This window comes from Ailuropoda melanoleuca, chromosome 1, assembly GCF_002007445.2.
Source record: "Ailuropoda melanoleuca isolate Jingjing chromosome 1, ASM200744v2, whole genome shotgun sequence".
Taxonomy (NCBI): domain Eukaryota; kingdom Metazoa; phylum Chordata; class Mammalia; order Carnivora; family Ursidae; genus Ailuropoda; species Ailuropoda melanoleuca.
Genome location: NC_048218.1, coordinates 194605595 through 194623004, shown reverse-complemented (window position 1 = coordinate 194623004; position 17410 = coordinate 194605595). Strand labels below are relative to the sequence as shown.

The 17410-nt window shown below is 42.0% G+C and overlaps 1 long non-coding RNA gene across 10 annotated transcripts in view; it reads right to left on the bottom strand.

Annotated features, from left to right (window-relative positions):
• LOC117804569 overlaps positions 1-16768 on the bottom strand; it is a 33524-nt gene extending 16756 nt beyond the window's left edge. For 6 of the 10 annotated variants that reach the window (XR_004629061.1, XR_004629072.1, XR_004629056.1 and 3 more), the window contains exons 1-2: positions 13977-16768; positions 2104-6450 (exon numbers count right to left, since the gene is read on the bottom strand). This is a non-coding gene — a long non-coding RNA (uncharacterized LOC117804569). Of the gene's footprint in view, positions 1-2103; positions 6451-10868; positions 10958-13976 lie in introns of all 10 variants that reach the window. The other 4 variants (XR_004629069.1, XR_004629059.1, XR_004629067.1 and 1 more) reach the window with 4 other exon arrangements.
• Positions 16769-17410: the final 642 nt, after the last annotated feature.

Sequence of the window (17410 nt, the reverse complement as noted above, 5' to 3'; positions counted from 1 at the left end):
TAGCAGAAGCTATTCTCTGATAAACTCCCAGAGACATTAGCCGCCATCTCAGGCAGGGTAGTTCAAACTCTCTGGGCTTCTGATGAGGTGCCTCCCAGGCAGGGGGAGGACACAGGGAGCTGGGTGGGCAGGGTTCTGGGACCCCCCTCTACTTCACTGAGGGAGCTCCGCTTTCAAAGACAGCATCCCAATTTGGAAAAAAGGAAACTCTGATCCAGGGCACTCACTGAGAAAATGAAGCGTCGGAGAGGAAGTGACTGGTCACAGGTTGTTCAGTTAGTCGGTGGCAAGGGCCTGGGGTAGAACACAAATCTTGGGCTTCCAGTATCAGGCCCTCTGCATCTCCCTGTGCTGTGCCACCAACTGTCACGTGTACGTAAGTATCTCAAATGATGATGCAACGGAACGCTCAAAGAATGCTTTTGAGAAAGCATGAAGAAAGAAAGTGCCCAAATCTCCATAAAGCATACAAAAGATTATCTATTGTCAACAGCCCCATGGGACAAGGGTATCTGCACACACGGCTGGAAAGGGTACTGTTCTCTCTCCTCCACCCCAACTGGAGATAAACAAGGCCAACCCTTAGTACAATCAGCTGGTCAGTAACTTTGTTTTCCGAGTCTTTCTTCAACATAAACCCCTCCTCTCCTTTAGCGCGCCTTTCTTCCATCAAAACGGGGAAATCTTTTCACCCGTCACTCCATTTACTACCTTTTCACTGCAGATGAGTATCTTCGGTACGCTCTGTTCCTTAGTGGTATTTGCTTTTAAAATGTTATCATTAATGATTTCAGAAATATTTTTTTGTCCTGTATTAAAGGAATTTCAGTCATCTGGGATGGAGAAAGGGGAAGACCCTTTTTCTTAGCGGCTGGGAAGATTTTGTGATCATATTAGGTATTCATTCGAGGTACACTTAAGGTGGCCTGAGGGCAAATTATATTCTGATCTTTCAAAGGAAGAAATCCCTCCCTGGCAGTCTGGTTCTATGAGTAGAACTTAAAATATCCCTGGCTGATTTTTCAACCACAGGCTATCTCAAAAGCCGTCGCACGCATTTTGCCAGAATTCTGTCTGGTAGGGAGAGATACATAGGTAGCTTCAGTGCCCTCTCTCCCTGCCCCCATTCCACCAAAAATCTTAACTTTCCCTTGCCTCGGCCAACTCCCCTGTGGTCTCAAGTGTTCCAGGAAATGAGGAGTCATTCTTTATTTCTTGCTCCCTAAGGGAGGGCACTATGTGACTCCCTGTGGAAGAAGGGGCAGCAGGGTGCAGAGGATGAGCGGCCCAGCCAGAGCAGCAGAGATCCAAACTCAGGACTACTGGGGGGAGGGGGGAGGGAAGCTGGCTCTGTCCCTGGCCCCTCAGCACCGCCAGCCTGGAGACTGACTCAACTTGGCCCAGCTCCACAGTGCCCCTCACCCCTCGCCCTCCCCACACATCCGCCTGCCTTTGCTAGCTCTTCCCTCCCTCCGCCCCAGGGCTCCTGCTTGCATTCCTTCTATCTTCTGGCATTTTTTTTTTCATGTCTTTTTACTCTGTATTTAATAATAGCTCCACATTTTCTTCTTTATCTGAGATCAAGAATCATGCCTGTATCATGTGTTCACTCTGGGAATAAAATTTATGGCAAGGCTGGCCGTTGGACTAATTGCTTTTCATTAGCTTCTTGCTTTGTAATGATTACAAATTGTTTGCCTGTGCAAGAAATGGTTCCATTCTGTTCTCCAAATGTACTAGCCTTCAATTGCAACCAGCAACTGGAAGTCTTGGGTTGCTTGGCCCTTGGGGAATGAGGTTCCTGGCTTTTTGCTTCAGGGTCTGGCCATACTGAGGGCTGGGGAGAGGGCCGGTAATCCTAGATCTTTAGACCTCGAAGCCCAGATGATGGTCCCTGGTCCAAATAAAAGAACAAATTTAGCTTTTCTAAGCCATAGACTGTTCTATGTCTCAGTTCTCAAATCCATAAAGTGGAGTGAGAAGGACAGACGGATGAGAGATGTATATTTAATAACAAGCTTCCTTAAAAATCCATTTTGAAAAACCTATACTTCATATAATGAATTGGGGTTTCAAAAGCAAGATGGAAAGAGTTATACCCACCAAAAGAGAACAGCAGAACAAATCCCAATGGAAAATTTGTGCCTCTCTGTGGTTGGAGTCCTTTGGTCAAGAAATGATGACATTACACATTTCTGAAAAGGGTGTGTGTTTTGGACTTACTGAGGTCCAGGTCTCAGCATGCTATTCGGGCAAGGCCAGCATTTAACTGCTCTGCAGAATAAAGAGAAGGAAGTGGTCGCGACCAGCATTCTTTCCCACCACAGCAGCCCCCCCCCCACCCCCGGTCTGACGTTGCCCATGAGTCTCTTCGGCTCCTGGACTTGGAATTGAGCTCTCTCAGCAAGCCTGTGTCCCCATCGTGCCCTGCGAGATAAGTCGTCCTTTAACTCCCTGGGAAGGGGTGCTAGCTGGAGGCATAGGGGAACGGGGGAGGGGGGCAGTCTGACCTGCAGTGAAGGACTGGTGTGTGTAGCAGCAGCAGCCCTTGGAGCCCATGGCCTGGTGCTGGGGAGCAGCAAGAGTTTCTCACTGCAGAGGGAAGGGCGGGGACGGGCAGAGGGACAGGGAGAAGCAGGCTCCCCACTGAGCAGGGAGCCCGACATGGGACTCCAACCCAGGACCCTGAGATCACGACCTGAGCCCAAAGCAGACGCTTAACCCACTGAGCCACCCAGGCGCCCCCCAACAAGCAATTATTGAGTACCAACTGAATCAGGATGGAAGCGAAGCTGGATGACGGAGACATACACTACACTGACACTGGCTTAAGAGAGTTGATCTGTCTTCCCCATTATATAAGATCATTTAGTGACTCAACTTCCTTCCCCATTGTTAATCTGTTTCCCCCCAGGGCAGTGCTATTCAAAGTATGGCCCTGGAATGGGCAGCATCAGCATCACCTGAAAGCTTGTTAGAAATTTCAAATTTTCAGCCCCACTTCAGAGCTATGGAACCTGCACCCGGGTGGTGAGGCCCAGGAATCTGTATTTTATGAAGCTCTCCAAGTCATGTGATTTTTTTTCCAAAAAAAAAAATGTGGTAAAATACATAGAACATAAATTTACTATTTTAACCATTTTATAGTGTACAGGTCAGTAGAATTAAATCCATTCATAGTGCCATGCCGCCATCCCCAACATCAACCTCCAAAACTCTTTTCATCTTGCAAAACTGAAACTCTGTACCCATTAAGCATTAACTCCCCATCTCCCCCAGCTCCTGGCAAACACTGTTCTGTCTCTTTGATTTGACTACTCTCATATAAGTGGAATCATATAGTATTTGTCTTTTTGTGACTAGCTTATTTCACTTGGCATGGTACCTTCAAAGTTTATCTGTGTAGCGTATGTCAGAATGTCCTTCCTTCTTAAGGCTGAATGATACTGCATTGTATGTACAGACCACATTTTGTTTATCCATTCATCTGTTGATGGACATTTGGGTTGTTTCCATGTTTTAGCTATTTTGAATAATGCTGCTAAGAACATGGGTGTAAAAATATCTTTTCGGGACCCTACTTTCAATTATTTTGGCCATATGCTCAGAAGTAGAATTGCAGAATAATATTGTGATCCTATTTTTAATTCTTTAAAAACCACCATACTCTTTTCTCTAGAATGGGGTTCCCAAACCATTCTTGATGATGAGTACTTGGCAAAGGTCTTTCAGGTAGTCTTGGTGGATACTAGGAAACATGCAAAGTCAGGCTTCCCTACCACCAACAGAGAAGGAAAAAGTGGGGTAAGGAAACTGTTTATTCTAGGAACTGAAAGGTAATTTAAGCTTTCTTCTGTGGCCAAGAACTCCACTAGACATGCAGATATATTATTCTATTTTATTCTCACAAAACTCTACAAGGTAGGAATCATAGCTGAGCCCACTGGCTTCTCTTTTATGGTCCAGGGCTATGTTTTTAACTGGTCACAGACATGCCCATAAAGAGAATCTACTGATACTTCAAGCCCAACATGCTCAAAATGAAACTCATTATGTTTCACTACCCCAGCTCCTTTCTCTCTTCCTTAGACTGTCAGCTAGTACCTGTTTCATTGATTTTAGCAAATCCTAGAATTGGTGCATTTATGAACCACTTCTCTGTTTCAGTTAAGGTTATCCTGGTCACTCCTGCTTAAAACCTGCCTTAATCTATTTGGGTCTTCCCCTTTTCTCAGACCCCTTCTAGCCAACCTCCTGCCAGACTTGTTCACCTCCCTGTCCTCCCATCTTCCTGCTGCAATGCTGGCTCCAATGCTACACCCCCATGAAAGCTTTTGTGAACCCTGCTAATGAACACCAACAGTATTTTATTATTCCCACTTCGTAACACTATGCACATTCCTCCTAGAACCATAGCTAATGACAAACTTGAGTTAAGCTCTTTAACAGAACCAAGAGTTTGCCTTCGTATTAGTACTGACCCCAAATTTCACCCTAAGGTCTTTGTCTATAACGTGTTCAGTCCTGTTACCTACACTGGTATCTGTAAGAGTTTATCAGCAAGTGGGAGACCAGAGCAGAGATCCACAGAGATTAAGAAATGTTGATTTCCTCCAAAGTACGCTCTTCGCAGGAGATATTTGCCTGCTTATTCCCTATGATCACCTGAATTCTACCCGGTTTGGCTACTTGATAGTTGCCTCTAAATGCTGGAACAGATTTTGATGGAGGGATTCCCCTCTTGAATTTTAAGAGTTTATATGATAATCAGAGGAGATAAGAATATATTAGCAGAACTATTGGCTAAGCTGAAGCCATATTGCACTATTGCTTTGCCTCAAATAAAACAATATGGTCGATGTGTATATTTTGAGTAGGGGGTTAAGGTAACCTCCATTCTAAACCCATCTTTTTAAATTTATTAGCAGTTTGACATTTGGCAAGTCATTAAGCTTCTGTGGGGCTCAATGTCCTCGCCCTTGGAACACGCAGATAAGGAACCTGCTCCATGTGCCTCAGAGAGCTGTGAGCAGAGGAGAGTGAGAGAAGGTACGTGAAAGAATTTAGTAAACTAATATCAGGTAACTTTTGCTGCTGATACCCCAAACATGGTGAGTTATAATAACCGCCATTTATTTGACTTGCGATTTTGTGGGTCGGCCAGACTGTGTGGTCTGTGCCAGCTTCGTTGATCATTGCTGGGCTCACTCATGTGTCCATGGTGAACTGGCAAGTTGCCTAATAGATGGGAGATCTAGGTTGGCCTCAAATTACATGTCTGGTGGTTTTCAAGCCATAGCTTCAGGTAGCAGGCGTGACTCTGCCGTGTATGTCTCATCACCTCGGAGGTCAGCTTGGGTTTCTCCACGTGGCAGCTTCAGGGTTCCAAAGGAAGACAAGCTCCGTTGCATGCGCAGCCTTCTCAAGTCTCTGCTAGCGTCACTTTCCTGACATCCCATTGGCTGAGCTCAGAATCCGGTGGGAGGTCATTTGAAGTTTCCTGGTAAAGGAGCATGGATAGATGGACACAGGAGAAAAGAAGAATTTGTGGCCATTTTTGCAATCTACTAGACCATTGCCAGTTGGGGTAGCAGCCGCAGATGTTCTAGTGCAGTGCCCAAAGTCATCGCTGGGAGCTAGAGTGTCTGTGCCCAATGGCAGGGGCATTGGGGTCTTGCTGGAGCCATCCCTACTCTGTGCTTTGGGTGTTACTCTCAGCGGAGTGGCCTTCCAAGCTTAATTCTCTGGCCTTCCCAAGAAGTCTGCGAGGCACTTGATATCCTTTAACAAATTCCTGTTTTGTTTAGACTAGCTAGAGTGGTTTCTGCTGTTTCTGACTGAGGATCCTGATGCTGGTAGTTTTCCAAGGCTGGAGGGCTGTGGCTTTAAATACCCCGTACTGAAGAAGGCACAATGTTTGTTTTACTTTTTGGCAAGTAAAATGTTTAGCTCACCTATTCCTATGTATGTATTCATATAATCCAGCTAGGCTTTACCACACAGGCTCTGGACTCCCCAAAGATCAAAGCAGATGGTTTGAGAAAAGAAGGAAAGCAAATTCTGTCTCACTGAGAAAAGCACTTCAATTTTGTGTGAAAAATCTAAGCTCTCTAGCTCCACTCAGTGTTCTGTTGGACTTATGTGGGACCATATTAGTTTGTAAGAGAACAAACAATGGGATTTGCTCACTGTAGCTTTGTTGGATAACCTTGGCCAATTTTAAGTGGACGTCTCGATTTAAAATCTTTTTTTAAATTAAAAGCAGTATGGTGTAGTGGCCAAGGACATGGGCTGCAGAGTTAGAGAGCCCCGGATTTGAATCCTGCAGCAGGTATGTCTAGCTTGGTGACTTTGGGCTGGTTACTCACCTTCTCTGAGGAGGATTTAACAAGATCTAAGACCAGGCTTACTTTGCAGCAGAGAGTCATCTTTGGGAGTAATTCATGATACCTGTGTGATAAAATTTAAAATCAAGATTTTAAATATAGTGCTTTTCCTACTTTTTCATGACATCGACAGTCATAAAAATCGTCATCGTCATATTCGTTTCATTGTGATGCTTGTCATGACATCATTTCCAGTGGTGCATTTAGAAGTGTAGAAGTCTTGGGGCGCCTGGGTGGCTCAGTGGGTTGAGCTTCCGACTCCTCATTTCAGCTCAGGTTGTGATCTCAGGGTCATGGCATTGAGCCCTGCATTGGGCTCCACACTCAGTGGGGAGTCTGCATGAGTTTCTCCCCCTCTCCCCCCTGCTCCTCTCCCCACTTGGGCACACACATTCTCTCTCTCTAAAATAAATAAATCTGTAAAAAAAAGTATAGAGGTCTTTCTCTTAGTCTCTTTTTATATGATAAAAACACATGACATTAAATTGACCAACGTAACCATTTTAAGTGTACAGTGTAGTTAAGTATATTCACAGTGTTGTGCAGTAGGATCCCCGGAACTTTTTCAACTTGCAAAACTGAAACTCTATAACCATTAAATACTAATACCCTCTCCCCCCTAGCTTTTGGCAATCACCTTTCTAATTTCTGCTTGTATGATTTTGGCTACTTTAGATACTTCATATGAATGGAATCATACAGTATTTGTCCTTTTCTAACTGGCTTATTTCACTTAGGGGAATGTCCTCAAGGTTCATCCATGTTGCAGCATATGACAGAATTCCCTTCTTTTTTAAGTCTACATAATATTCCATTGTATGTATATATCCCCTTTTCTTTATTCATTTGTTAATGGATGTTTGGGTTGCTTCCATCTCTTGGCTATTGTGAATAATGTAACTGACAGGTGTATAAATATCTCTTCAGCATCCTGGTTTGAATTCTTTAGGATATATACCTAGAAGTGGGATTTCTGGATCATATGATAATGCCATTTGTAATTTTTTGAAGAACTTCCATACTGTACTGTTTTCCATAATGGCAGCACCATTTTACATCCCCACCAACAGTGCCAAAGATTTCTTTGCATCCTTGCCAACATCTGTTATTTTCTGTTCTTTTGGTAGTGGCCATTCTAATGGATGCGAGGTGATATCTCAATGTAGTTTTGATTTGCATTTTTCCTTTTTTTTTCTTTCTTTTAAGAGAGAGGGAGAGTGGGGGTAGGGAGGAGCAGAGGGAGAGAGAATCACAAGCAGGCTCCATGCCCCAGTGCGGAGCCTGTTGTAGGGCTCCATCTCATGACCCTGAGATCATAACCTGAGCCAGAATCAAGAGTCAGGCGCTTAACCTACTGAGCCACCCAGGTGCCCCTTGATTTGCATTTCTCTTATAATTTGTGATGTTGAGCATCTTTTCATATGTGTGTTGTCCATTTATATATTCTCTTTGGAGAATTGTCTATTCAAGTCCCTTGCCCATTTTTAAATTGGGTTATTTTTGTTGTTGAGTTGTAGAAATTCCTTATGTATTTTGGATATTATCTCTTAAATATATGATTTGCAAATATTTTCTCCCATTCTGTAGGTTGTCTTTTCACTCTGTTGAGTGTTTCCTTTGATGCACAGAATTTTTTACATTTGATATAGTTTCATTTGCATATTTTTGCTTTCATTGCCTTTGCCTTTGGTGTCATACCAAAGAAATCATTGTCAAATCCAATGTCCTGAATCTTTCTCCCTAATTTTCTCTAGGAGTTTTATATTTTTAGGTCTTATGGATAGATTTTTAAACCATTCCGAGTTGATTTTTATGTGTGGTGTAAGGTAAGGTCCAACTTAATTCTTTTGCACATGGATATCCAGTTTTCCCAATACCATTCAAAGAGACTGGCTTTTCCCCATTGTGTAGTTTGGCATGTTTATCAAAAATCATTTGACCATATCATGCAGAGCTTTATTTCTGGGGTCTCCACTCTGTTCCATTGGTCTCTATACCTGTTTTTATGGCAGTCCTACACAGTCTTGTTGCTTTGTAGTATGTTTTGAAATCAGGCAGTGTGAGGCCTCAAGATGGCCTTGGATATTGTGGGTCTCTTGAGATTCATTTTTAGGATATTTAATTCTATCCCTGCAAAGAATGCCATTGGGATTTTGATAGGGATTGCGCTGAATCTGTAGATAACTTTGAGTAGTATGGACATTTTAATAATATTAAGTCTTCCAATCCATGAGCACAGAATGTCTTTCCATATATTTGTATCTTCTTTAATTTCTTTTAGCAATGTTTTGTAGCACTCAGTGTACAAGATTTTCATCTTGATTAAGTTTATTCCTAAGTATTTTATTCTTTTTGATTTTATAGTAAATGAGTTTGTTGTCTTAATTTTCTTTCCAGATTGGTCATTGTTAGTGTATCGAAACATAGTTGATTTTTGTGTGATTTTCCATCCTGTAACTTTGTTAAAATAATTTCTTAATTTTAACAGTTGTGTGTGTGTATGTGTGTGTGTGTAATCTCTAGGGTTTTCTCATATAAAATTATGTCATCTGTGAAACAGTTATAATTTTACTTTTTTCTTTCCAATTTGGGTGGCTTTTATTTCTTTTTTTGGCATCACAGTAATTCTGGCCTCATAGAATGAGTTTGAAAATGTTCCCTCATCTTCCTATTCTTTGGAAAAGTTTTAAAAGGATTGGTATTAATTCTTCTTTATTTGGTAGAATTTTCCAGTGAAGCCTCAGGTCCTGGACTTTCCTTTGTTAGGAGGCTTTTGATTACTGCTTCAGTCTCTTTACTAGTTATAAGTCTATTCTGATTTTTTTTTTAAAGATTTTATTTATTTGACACAGAGAGAGACAGCCAGTGAGAGAGGGAACACAAGCAGGGGGAGTGGGAGAGGAAGAAGCAGGCTCCCAGCAGAGCAGGGAGCTCAATGCCGGGCTCGATCCCAGGACCCTGGGATCATGACCCTAGCCGAAGGCAGACGCTTAACGACTGAGCCACCCAGGCGCCCCTGATTTTTTTATTTCTTACAAGTCAATGTTGGTAGGTTGTATGTTTCCAGGAATGTATCCATTTCTTCTGGGTTATCCAGTTTGTTGGCATATTCATGGCAGTCTGTTATAATCCTTTTTATTCCTGTGACATCAGTTGCAATGTCCCTTTCATTTCTAATTTTAATTATTTGAGTTTCATCTCTTTTTTTCTGAGTCTAGCTAAGGATTTGCCAATTTTGTTGATATTTTCAAAAAACCAGTTCTTGATCTTATTAATTTTTCTATTGCTTCTATTCTCTATTCCTTTTATCTGTGCTCTGATCTTTATTATTTCCTTCTTTCTGCTAACTTTTGGTTTAGTTTGCTCTTCCTTTTGTAGTTCCTTGAGATGCAAAATTAGGTTGTTGATTTGAGATCTTTCTTCTTTTTAATGTAAGCATTTGTCACTATAAACTTTCATCTTAGTACTGCTTTTATTGTATTCCATAGGCTTTGGTATGTTGTATTTTCATTTTACCTCCAGATTTCTTCTAAATCCCCTTGTGACTTCTTTGACTCATTGATTGTTTAAAGTGAATTATTTATTTCCATATTTTAGGTGATTTTCCTGTCTTCTTTCTGTTATTGAATCCTAGTTTCATTTCATGTGGTTAAAGATACTTCATATGATTTCAATCTTCTTAACTTTGGTAAGACTTATTTTGTGGCTTAGCATGTGGTCTATCTTGGTGAATGTTTTAGGTGCACTCGAGAAGAATGTGTATTCTGCTGTTTTGGCGTGCAGTGTTTTGTATATGTCTCTTAGGTCCAATTGGTTCCATTGTGTTGTTCAAGTCCTCTGTTTCCTTGTTCACCTTCTGTCTATTGTTCTATCCTAATTGAAGGGGAGGTATTAAAGTCTCCATTTCTCTCTTCAGTTCTCTCAATGATTCATACATTTGGGAGGCTTAATCTCTCTTTAAAGATGATAGGATTTACAATTTTCAAAAGGATCATATTTCACAATAGTGGAAAGTAAAACATTGCCTTGGGGAGACTCTGCTCAAATGGCTGAAGCTCTTTGTGGCCAGAAGGGCTTGGGTCACCAGACCACTCTTCTACTGAGAAGACCCAGATCTTCCATCTCTCTCACCATAGCCCAATATAACTTCTGTCTACTTCTCTAATCCCATCCCATGATGCTTCCCTGCTCATTATTGGCCCAAGCGATCCTGACCCTAGCTATTTTCTACTTCTTCAATACCTCTTTCTGCCTTAGCACTCGCACACACATATGTGCATGCACACACTGACATACGTGCTGTATCATTCAAGGTTTAGTATATATGAAATCTTTTCAGAGAAGACTTCCATAACCATTCCTGATATTTCCTGGCTTTCAGTCTTATAAAATATCTTTACATATTTTAAGATACTTTTTGTTTTGAAGATATATTTGTCAGGTTATATAAAACATACAAAATATTTTATGTAAGTTTGTTACCTTGATTGGTATTTTAAAATATTTAGACAAGTAGCATGTGGGCTGCCATTGTGCTCTTGTACTGAACTTCACACACATTCAAGACAGGCCTGTAGTGAAGTTATATAAACAGAATTATTTATTATAGCAGAATATTGAAAGCATCTAATTTTTTTTCCTTTTGGGACGTTTAAGTTCTATCCAAATGATGGAACAATATTTACCCATATATTAAGATTGTTTGAAGCCCATGAACCATGGAGAAATACTTATGATTTAAAAAAAACCACAGTGGAATGTAAATTAAGAATATATCTATGTGAGGGGCGCCTGGGTGGCTCAGTTGTTAAGCGTCTGCCTTCGGCCCAAGGCGTGATCCCAGGGTCCTGGGATTGAGCCCCACATCGGGCTCCCTGCTCTGCTGGGAGCCTGTTTCTTCCTCTCCCACTCCCCCTGCTTGTGTTCCCTCTCTCACTGGCTGTCTCTCTCTCTGTCAAATAAATAAATAAAATCTTAAAAAAAAAAAGAATATATCTATGTGAAAATGCATATAGGAAGAAAGAAATGAAATAGTCCTCAGGATGGTAGGATTAAGGAATCTTCTCTACTTATTTTCAAAATACTTTTACTGCTACATTTAACTATAATTTGAATAAAAAGCAAGAACACAAATCGTTAACCTGTTTCCACATCATGATGGCAGTTGCTGAGGGAGAAATGCTCTGAGCCGTCAGGCCACTTGGCCTCGCTTGGCTCTCTGTCCACCAGCAGCAGGGTTTCCATGTCTGCTTGTGTGGACTGATGGGAAGACAGCCCCAGAGCATGGGACAAATTAAGATCAAATATCTGCTAGACGAGAAATATTTTAAAGAATCTATAAAAATGAACAATCCAGGACTCAAGGGGGATGCCTTTTTGACATTTTGGAGAGTAAATCTACATGACCTTGTCTGGCATTCAGCTTCATGAGGCAGAGGACTTGGGATTCATTCAGTTATCCTGCCAGGAGAGAAGGGACAAGGGGACAAGTGAGCTCCGGCATAGGTGAGTCAGGGACTCTAAGGGAGCCTAAGAGTCCTGAGGAATGAGCAGATACCTGGTAGGCAAGGAGTGGGTGATGGACAATGAGGGCAAAGGCGGATCCTTAAAAAGGTGCTGGTGTCCCTGAAAGTCTGCACCAACTTCTGCGTGGCAGAGCTTTTGAAAAGTCACCCGACAGATTCTTGGAGAGGATTGGAGAGGAGTAAAAGTAGAAGGAGGGAAATCAATGTTTGAAATGTTTAAAGAGAGCAAAGCTGAGGATGTGATCCAAGGCCTGAGCAGGGAGGATAGAGAGGAGATGGATTTGAAAGGAACAAGAAGGGAAAATCAAAAGGACTCTAACTGATCAGAAGGAAGGTCAGGGTGACAGCCAGGATGCTGGCTAAGCATCTGAGTGCCTTGGCAGGACCACTGTTGCCAGACACCAGCAAGACTCCAGAAACCAGCAAGGACTTGGTATTAGTTTATATTTTCAATTGAAAAATCTAAATTTATATTTACTTATGTCTGCCTCTTTCCCAGGTTACAATCCCATGGGGATCCATGAGGTCTCTATTTACATTTTATGTTGACATTGGCTGAGCTCTACAGTTACATAATCAGGGAAAGAAAGCCCACAATCTATTCCAGGCCTCTTTGGCCTTGACCTCTTGTAAATAGTCAGAACCAGGCTTGCAGGCAAATCCAGAGGCATTTATGAACAAATACTGACCCCCAGTGTCTGGGTGTAGAAATAAAGATTAAATAAGGATTATGAAATAAAGCTTATAAAATACCAAGACTTCCAGGGGAGTACCTGGAATTCCAGCTACAAATCACATTCCCTACAATCCAGTTCAGAATCCTAACGTGCTTCAGAAATTAAAATGCTGACTAGCTAACCTACGGCCAGTGACTGCCTGGAAAATCCCAATGGATATTCTATACAACAAATGTCAGAATGGATTAAGGGCCTCAATCCAAGTGGCCAATGGGCACATAACTATGTGATGGACTTTAGCCTCTTTGTTCCAAGGTCCAGTTTGTATTACTGCAAAGAGGCTTCTCACTAACAGGGTAGATTTTATGCAATTAATTTCACTAATAACCCTCTGATTCCTCACCAAGGCCAACATTATATTAAATGAAGTTTCCTCTCAAGTGGATGCAAGGCAGCATGGTTGGTGGACATTCCCTTTGCAGTAGCTGTGTGGCTAGAGTGAATTCATGAAAAATCCTTGAGTCAACTCTGCAGCAAGCGAACTCTTTCTGCTGCAGTTGTTTTATTGAGAAAATGAGCAAGTGACCATCTAACACCTTTGCCAACGGTTGCCAGTTACTGTCAGTGGGCATCTATCTTTTGCAGACTGGAAACTAGGAGCTGGTTCTTTGGAGATGTGTTTGTGTCACATGTTGGGCTATGCTGAAGTCTTTAAAGATTTGGCTTTGCAGAGAATTAATAAATAAAACTGTCTTGAAGGGTGGAGCTTCCTTCACGAAAACAGGATCTTTTTCACGAACCTAGTTTTTTAAGTGAGAATAGACTGAAGGCTTACGTGGCCAATCACAACATACATAAAAGGCAAATCTTTAGCACCAATACAATCTATTTGCCTGCTGTTTGGGGCAATGAGAACCAGCCATTGCAGGCCTCTGACCCTCAGGAGTCTTGGCAGAAGGATGCATGGAGGAGCAGCAGAAACCAAGGCTGCTTCAGAGTCACATGGATTAGGGTGGGGGCCAGGACACTGAGATGAGTGACACGAGGAACCCTTGTGAGCTGGCTGCTGCACAGAGCTAAAATTCAAGGAAACATAGGCCCAGACTTTAGGTACAGCATAGGAGCCAAATAGTGACAGTAAGAAGGATTACCACCCTAACGCTGTAAAAGTGATTAAAAAAGAAGGCTTTGCATTAGGAGAAGGAAATTCCGTTTACTGTCTGTTCAGCTACAAGGTAATGGCAATCATAACCCTGTTCCTGATTTGCTCTATCGACAGAAAAGCTCATTGTTGGTGTAATGCCTAACTGTAGCACCAAACACAATTGAAATAAAATGAGGGTACAACCTGTTTCTTCACGTACAGACTTGAGAAGTTCTTCTCTTACCTAACAAGGACTGAAGTTTCAGGAAGAGTGAAACAGCACAGAAAGCAGGCACCTTTATCCAGTCACTACAGAGACGTTGTTTTAGCCGCTTCTTTGTCCATTTTTTTTCCTCCTGTCTCTTTAGTTTTCCTGGTTTCATTATGAAAAATTTCAAACCTACAGAAAATCTGGAAGAATAGTACAATAGTACAACATTATACACTCTCTCCTCAGTTTATTAGTTATAACGTTTACTGCATTTGCTTTCTGTCACTCTCTAAATACATAGGGACACTGTGTTGGCCAAACCATTTGAATGTGAGTTACAGACAAGACACATCACCCTTAACTTCTTCTTCAGCCCCCAAATGTCCCTTATAACTTTTCATTAAAATATCCAATTAAAGTTCAAATAGTGAGGCCCTGATCCCCAACGTGATGGTATTTGGAGGGAGTGCCTTTGGGAAGTACTTAGATTTACACGAGGTCATGATGTTAGACCTCCCCCTCAACCATGATGAGATTAGTGTCCTCAGAAGAGGAAGAGACCAGTGCCCTCCCCTCCACTCTCCACCACATGAGGAGAGCAAGAAGACATCTGTCTGAAAGCCAGGAGGGCCCTCATCAGGCACCAAATCTGCCAGTTCCTTGATCTTTGACGTCCCAGTCTCTGGAACTGTTTGTTGTTTAAGCCGCCTTGTCTGTGTTTTCTTGTTATGGCAGCTTGAGCAGACTGAGACAAATGTTCCATAATCCATGATCATCACTCTTGTCTTTAATCTCAAATTGTCCCAAATCTGGTGCTTGAAGCCAATTTTTGTGTCCCATCAGTCATCAGGTGTTTTCTTCTTTTCTGACTCAAGCTGTTCCAAGTTCCCCTTATATTCTATCTGTCTCAAACCTGGAATTGACCATTTTCCCAAACACCTTTGGCTCTGTGAAATAGTAATTAGAAAGCAAGCTCAGGACTGTAGGTAAGCTCATCATTACTAGGTTATTGTTTTAGGTTCTTTCAGAGGACAGGGGCAGAGTTGGGGGTGAGAGAAGGTGGTGTCAGGGAGAGAAAACACACACACACATACACACACAATCACGCACACTCATATAAATATCTCCAGTTCAAAACCAATAAAACAGCGTTCTTCTTTATCTGCTTCCATGTTCTATCTCCCTTCTCCCATAGTGAGTAACCCGATTTACAAGAACATCAACAAATTTGCTCATTTCTTAAACCTATGCAATTGGCTTCAGAATCATTTAAAATAGTCTCAGGAACACTTTCATCTTTAAAACAGTTGAATTTAACATCAGTCACCAAATCATCCCACATTATTCAGCAGAAATCACATGTAACAGACTAACAGGTCTCTAGACAGCAACCAGAGGTAATACAGACTGAATACCAGCCAAGACTCAGATTGGACAACTCAGCAAAGGCCACCGTGAGGTTTCTCTAAAGTTCCGAAAAAAGACAAAGGTCAAAACAGAATATTGATGGCTTCCCTTTTAACTGTGTGAAGACTATTCAAGCTGTTTTCCTTTTTGGAATCTATCCTATTTGATGTTGGCATTTATTCCAGAATAATTCAGTGGGGGCCGGGGAAGAGAGAGGGGAGAAATACAGAACAGTGGTCATAGTGAATGAGGTGGCATTTGGGTGGCAGATGGGCATAGGAGTGTTCTTTGTGCTAGTCATACTCTGTGCTTTTGTGGCTGTTTAAAGCTTTTTATAATAAAAAGATTTTTAAAAATGTATTCCTGTCAAATCAGAGTAAGTGTAAGCTTCAATGGCCAGCTCCAACTTAAAAAGCAAGTAAGGAGGGGCGCCTGGGTGGCACAGCGGTTAAGCGTCTGCCTTCGGCTCAGGGCGTAATCCCGGCGTTACGGGATCGAGCCCCACATCGGGCTCCTCTGCTATGAGCCTGCTTCTTCCTCTCCCACTCCCCCTGCTTGTGTACCCTCTCTCGCTGGCTGTCTCTATCTCTGTTGAATAAATAAATTAAATCTTTAAAAAAAAAAAAAGCAAGTAAGGAATATGTGGCTCTATTATGTATACATAGGAAGAGATGGTGACACTCTAGCTTACCTCTAGAAAATTGTCCAAGGAACTTACATTTTTTTTGGCAACCTAAGGTCCCAGTGTCTTAAAGGCCAGACCATACAGACAGATTATCCTCCAGTAAATAAAACATAACCAATCATGGAGAGTGACTTGCATTCTGCCTATCATTCGGCCAACTTCAACTTTGTCATTAAGAGAGTGATTGAAGGATTAAAATATTCTTATATTTTGGATGTTTCATTTTTCCCCTTGGAATCGGTGGTTTAAATTCCCTTCATGGTCCAATGTGGAAAACTCTCAGGCCACAGCCAGAGCTGCTGTGAGGCAAGGCATGATTTAATACTACAAACGGTGTTAAAAAAGCCAGTCAAAAACTTGCAAAATCCAGTTATGCAAAACACAAAAGCAGGAAACGTAATCAGGAACTGCAACGTTGAGGCAATGTGGGTATGTTTCTGAGGGAAGAAGAACATATGAAAGGCTTTCCAGGTAACAGCAAAAGCAAGCACATGAATTAAAAAATGACACCAGGGGATGACGAAACCTTTGTCTAGTAAAACTGCTTCCCCTAGCCCATTCTGTCAAAAGCGTTGAGGGGCCAGGAAAGTAAAGAACTGTTAACTACACAAAAGAAGGGGTGGGGAGGGGCGCCTGGGTGGCACAGCAGTTAAGCGTCTGCCTTCGGCTCAGGGCGTGATCCCAGCGTTATGGGATCGAGCCCCACATCAGGCTCCTCCGCTATGAGCCTGCTTCTTCCTCTCCCACTCCCCCTGCTTGTGGTTCCCTCTCTCGCTGGCTGTCTCTATCTCTGTTGAATAAATAAATAAAATAAAATCTTTAAAAAAAAAAAAAAAAAGAAGGGGGGGGGAAATATTTGACCTCTCTCTTCTCTCTTTTCTTGGGCCGGCAACATGACCAGTCAGGTTTCTGTGTTTGGCCACCAAGCTGGCCAAGTGCTGCCCCCTGGGGATCGGTTTTAATAGGCTCACACACTGACCAATAAATAAATAAACAAACAAACAAATAAATTTTCCCCTGAAAAGCTACAGAGCATGGGGCGGCTTCCCAGACTAGAAGACAAATAACCACCACCATTCCTGTGCACGTGTAGTAACAGCATTCGAATAAAAGCGATCATGCTCCAAGATGAGAAATAAGCTACGAAACCTCGGTGAAACAATCTGGTTGAGCTTGGAAATGACCAGATCACATTTAGAAATCTTTCTTGCTGACATCTTAGCAAAGAAAAATGCCTGACAGAATGTACTCTTATCCAGGGAGGCTCTGTTGTTGGGGCTTAAATTAGTATTAAATGATGCACAAACCTCCATTTTTCTGGAGCAGAACTTCTGCTCTTTTGGAAAAATAAATTCTCAGTGTACTGGGATATGGT